A 5,610-nucleotide genomic window follows, 5' to 3' on the forward strand; every position below is an offset into this window, starting at 1 on the left:
GCTAAGCACAATAGAAATTGCTCCTGTGCTTGTCTAAGACAGAAGAAGCTGAAGTGCAATGAAAACATATCTGAGTTGCTCCTAGCCTGCTCCAGAATGTGGTCTTATCTGCTCCCAACCTGCTCCAAAACAGCTGTTTCAGCTGCTCCAGTGGCTGGTCCCATGTACATTTAATAAGTTCCACCCCTGTATAGTGCTTTTACCTTCCCCCTGTTATTCTGCAACGGAACCTGTCCAGAAAGTCTAGAGGAACAAGCCGATATTCTCGGGGAACATTTCGAGTTTGTTTTAAGTTCCAGGCACTATTCACCATCATTTCTTTGGCTAAAACAGCAGAAAGAAGCCAGGACCATAAAGGCCCCTGGTGGTGCATGGGAGCCGTATAATAGATCCTTCACTCTTATTGAACTAAAGATGGTCCTTCATAGCGTCAAACCCTCGGCAACTGGTCCAGACGGTATCCACTACTTCATGTTGAATCATCTCCACCCGTCTACACTTGATCTGGTTTTATACCTTTTCAACAGAATATGGGAGGAGGGACGTTTTCCATGAGCTTGGAGCAGGGGTGGGCAGTATTTCAAATACAAGTATTTGAAGTATGTATTTGAAATACTTTGTGTATTTTGCATTTGTATTTAATTACAAATTGGGAAATGTATTTGACTTGTGTATTTAAATACTAAAATGTGGGTATTTCAAATACAATTGCAATTAAATACAATTTTGTGGGCGAAAATACATCTTATTTTTATGCATGTGGATGTAAGATATAGTCTCCATCCTTTATTCGGCTGTGGGGCTTTTTTCTTTTTCTCCTCCGGCTTTATTTTAAAGGCACTGTTCAGAGCAGGAAGAAAACTACGGTCTGCACCGAATGCAGTGTCTCTCAATCAAGCACAAGCGTTTAGTGACTTTGTGATTACGGTGCTAGTCCAGGGCAAGAATAGTGTCGAAATCGACATTCACAGGCAGACTGGCTAAATAAGTGCCTGTGACAACTGTGATGTTTTCCAGCCTGGTTTCCATTCATATTTTTGCCTGGAACATTCTAAATGCACGGGTCGTCCAGATTTTCGTAACTGGTGCGAGTTGCAACAATAAAAAAATTCTCTAGCTAGTGCTGCGCGTCTTGGTCGTCTCGATTCTTTGTTGGTTTATAGACCCTTTCAGGCAACATTTCATGGGCGCCGCCATCTTGACGTCACGTGACCCTGCTGCCATAGCCGCCCTTCAGTTTTTCGCCATTCCTCCACGTTGTGTGCTGCACCGGCCACTACCGGAGCTTTGTTTTCGCATTCTTTTACGGTCCACATTGAAATTGTGTTTTCTTTAGGTCTTTTCGATATTTTGGGCTTTCATTTATTCATTTGATATCTATATTTCGACATAGCTCTTTTATTTTCTTATTTACGAAATGGAATCGGACAGCGAATGGATCGACCATACAATAATATGGCTTCACAGACCATGTAAGTTTGTCCCATTCTAACGTTTTGCTCGCTAATAAAGGGCAGTCAACACCATTCTGACATATGAAAATTTCAACTGATGCAGTAAGGCGATCCAGTCGTGCTTCTCGCTGCATGTGCGCGCTCGTTTCCGTAAAGCCGACCCGCATGTAAACAATTTTGCGTGCGACGAGACGAGCGACGGCGACGAGACTCAGCAACGAAGATTTCTCACTGTCGCCTGTTGCATCGCTCGTTTGTTGGGTTTCTAGAAAACATCGCTCACCGTCTCGGTAGCTTGCTTCCGTCGCTTCCATGCGGTTTGCCTCGTCGCGCGACTGCCCGAGCGACAGCGAAGCGGGTCAACGTCGCTTGTCTCATTGCTCGCCGAATCGCTTGCATGCGGTTTATGCTTAATATCGACGCGCCAATGGTTCAATACTGTGTGCATGGAAATTAATTGAGTATAAACCGCATGTAAGCGATTTGGCGAGCGACCAGATAAGCGACGGCAACCCGCTTCGCTGTCGCTCAGTCAGTTGCGCGACGAGGCAAACCGCATGAAAGCGGCGGAGCAAGCGACCAAGGCAGTGAGCGACGTTTTCTAGAAATCCCAAAACCGAGCGATGCAACAGGCGACAGTGAGAAATCTCCGTCGCTTGTCTCGTCGCACGCTAAATCGCTTACATGCGGGTCGGCTTCACGGAAACAAGCGCGCACATGCAGCGAGAAGCATGACTGTGATAGCCTTACTGCATCAGTTGCAATTTACATATGTCGCAATAGTGTTGACTGCCCCTTATTAGCGACAAAAACGTAAGAATGGGATGAACTTACATGGTCATTGAAGCCTCATAATCTTGTATCGTTGACCCATTCGCTGTCCGATTCCATTCCATAAATAAAAAAATACAAGAGCTATGTCGAAATATAAATATCAAATGATTAAATGAAAGTCCTAAATATCGAAAAGACCTAAAGAAAAAAAAAAAGATTTCAACGCGGAACGTAAAAAAACACGAAAACGAAGCTCCGGTAGCGGCCTGTGCAGCACACAACGCGGGGCAACGGCGAGAAACTTAAGGTCGGCTATGGCGGCCCGGAAAGCGCGCGAAGGGCGCGCCGGCTGGTGGCAGCTCGAGTAACTGACTCGCTGAAAGCGTCTGTACCAAAATATAATCGACAAAAAAAAAAAAAAAGCTGCTTGAAGCTCTGTACTTTTTTCACCTATTACGTCCAAGCTGATTACATTTTTTTTTTTTGTGATTATATTTCTATTATGTTATTAGAGCCTCGCACACTAACTCCCGAGTGTGCGATTAAAAATTAAAATGAGATAACCATAAACCCGTTGCAGGTGCCCTGAAGTCGCTGACGCAAATTTTGAGGAATGTATTTGGAAAAGTATTTGGAGGAGACCAAATACATTTGGTTGTATTTGTATTTTGTAATTAAATGCTTTTTTAGAAATGTAATTTGATTTGTAATTAAATACATTTTTGACGAAGTATTTTGTATTTGTATTTCGATACATATTTGCATGTATTTTGCCCATCCCTGGCTTGGAGAACGACTACAATTATCCCTCTACTTAGACCAGGGAAGAACTCGGATGCTGCTACTAAATACAGGCCAATAGCATTGACAAGCTGCTTGTGTAAAACCCTCGAAAAAATGATTAATAGACAACTAATGCAGCACCTGGAAAAACGTTGCATCCTAGATAAATACCAGTGCGGTTTCTGCTCGTCCCGCTCGACGGAGGATCAATTGGTTTGATTGGAGACAACTGTTTGAGAGGCCTCTGTCAATAGACAATACTGCCTCTGTGTTTTTTGATCTCGAGAAAGCATACGATACTGCCTGGCGGTATGAAATTTTGAGGGACTTGATTGGGATATTGGTATCTAGGGCCGCATGTTCCATGCCATTGAGAGCTTATTAGGTAGACGCACCTTCTGAGTAAGGCTGGGGTCTCTACACTCACGATGGTTTGTACAGGAAAACGGTAATCCACCGGGCGGTGTCCTAAGTGTTACTCTGTTTCTTATAAAAATCAATTCTATCACACGTTTCATACCACTATCAGTCCACTATTCGCTGTATTGTAGATGACCTCCAGATCGCTGTTTCCTCATGCAACCTTGCAATCTGCGAAAGGCGTGTTCAACTGACTATTAATAATGTGACAAGGTGGGCTGACAATAGCGGATTTAAGTTCTTCACGGAGAAGACTGCTTGTGTTTGTTTTTCACAAAAACATGGTGTGATGCCGACGCCTTGGTTGACCATATACAGTGCACCAGTTCAGATAAAAACAGAGTATAAGTTTCTAGGGCTTATAATAATAATAATAATAATTTGTTTATTTAATGTTCCCAAAAACAACCATGCTGGTCTTCACATTGGAGCACACAAAACAAAAAGAAGAAACACAGCACACGCACAGCTTAAAATGTACAAATTGGCATGACAACAAATAGGTCGCACACTTCGCACAGAATGTAATAGTTTCAACTTTTAACTAGACTTCTCAAGTTCTGGCGAAAAACTAGGAGATCTGTGAAGATGTCCAAGCTAGACGATGCGATTGTAATAAATGAAATTTGCATATGGGACAGTGGTGAGAGTTTAGACATGAATTTAGTATAAAAGACAGTAAAAGTTCTGGTAATGCGACAAGGAACATGAAAATTGACATAATTCAAAATTTGGTTAGCATCAGTCTAACCATTTACCACCCTGTGCAAAAAAATCGGATCACGCTTGAATCTTCTATTTGACAAAGACTTAAGTAAAACGCTCTTAAGAAAAAATTCATAATCATAATAAAAGTGACGCTGAAAGTGTCTATCATATAAAATACGTATCATTCTTTTTTGCACTGATTCAATACTTAAAGACTGTGTACTTGTTAGAGAATTCCAAACAACAGAGACAAATTCAAGCCGTGAACAAACTAGAGCACAGAATAAACGAATCATACAAGCAGGGCGTCTGAAATTTTTAGTTATACGTGATATGAAACCAAGAGTTTTCATCGCATGACTAACAATAAAGGAAACATGAGCATTAAATGACAATGCGCTATCAAGGTACACACCGAGATCTTTCATCACAGTCACGCGTTTGACTGGAGTTCCTCCCAAAGAGTAGGTCAAATGCATAACAGTGCGTCGTCTGCTCAAAGAAAGAACCTTAGTTTTGGTAGGATTTAGGAGTAAATTATTTGCCAAAGACCATTGCAGTATGTTGTTCACTTCGTGCTGAAGAGCATTACAATCAAGAGGAGTAGCAACGCGCATAAAAATTTTAATATCATCCACAAAGGGTAGAAGCTCAGCTTTTCTTACACTTGAGGCTATATCATTAACAAATATCAGAAACAAAACAGGCTAAGAATAGACCCCTGGGGGACACCTGAAGTTGAGTAAAATAGTTTAGAAGGGACACTAGAAATCGGAACATGATTCGTACGACATGACAAGTAGCTTTGAAACCAGCGAAGTAGTCCAGAACAACAACCATGTAACAATAATTTGTGGAGCAATAACTCATGATCAACTTTATTGAATGCTTTAGACATATCAAAATAAATGGCATCTACCTGTCCCCTGTTGGTAACAATTGGTGCAGCGAAATGTAAAAATGAGCACAAGTTGGTTTCAACTGACCGTCCCATGACGAACCCGTGCTGCGAAGTCGTTAATTTTTGATGAAAGTAATGAGTTATTCATTTATAAATAACTTTCTAAAACACCTTAGAAAAGCCGCGCAATAAAGAAACCGGCCGATATTTACTGACAACCGATGAATCGCCCCCTTTATTATTGGCACCACAGCCGCTTTCTTGCATAACGATAGGAACAAACCAGAGCGAAGTGACAAGTAGAAAATGTGTTTTAAAATCGGTGCGAGCCAGTCACCACAGCCTTTGATTATAAAGCTCGGAATACAATCTACTGCAGTAGATAACTTCGGTTTAAGTTTTCTGATACCTTCCTCAATTTCATCCGTATCGACTCTGAAGCCCGATAAAACATCCTGGCAGTTCACTTCTATGTCAGTAGGCTGAATAGTTGACTGACCAACTGTATAGCATTGACTAATATAGTCTGCAAAACGGTCTGCCACCTCTGGTGGGGACGAAAAATACTTA

Source organism: Ixodes scapularis, unplaced genomic scaffold, assembly GCF_016920785.2.
Source record: "Ixodes scapularis isolate PalLabHiFi unplaced genomic scaffold, ASM1692078v2 PGA_scaffold4__175_contigs__length_147842914, whole genome shotgun sequence".
NCBI classification, from domain to species: domain Eukaryota; kingdom Metazoa; phylum Arthropoda; class Arachnida; order Ixodida; family Ixodidae; genus Ixodes; species Ixodes scapularis.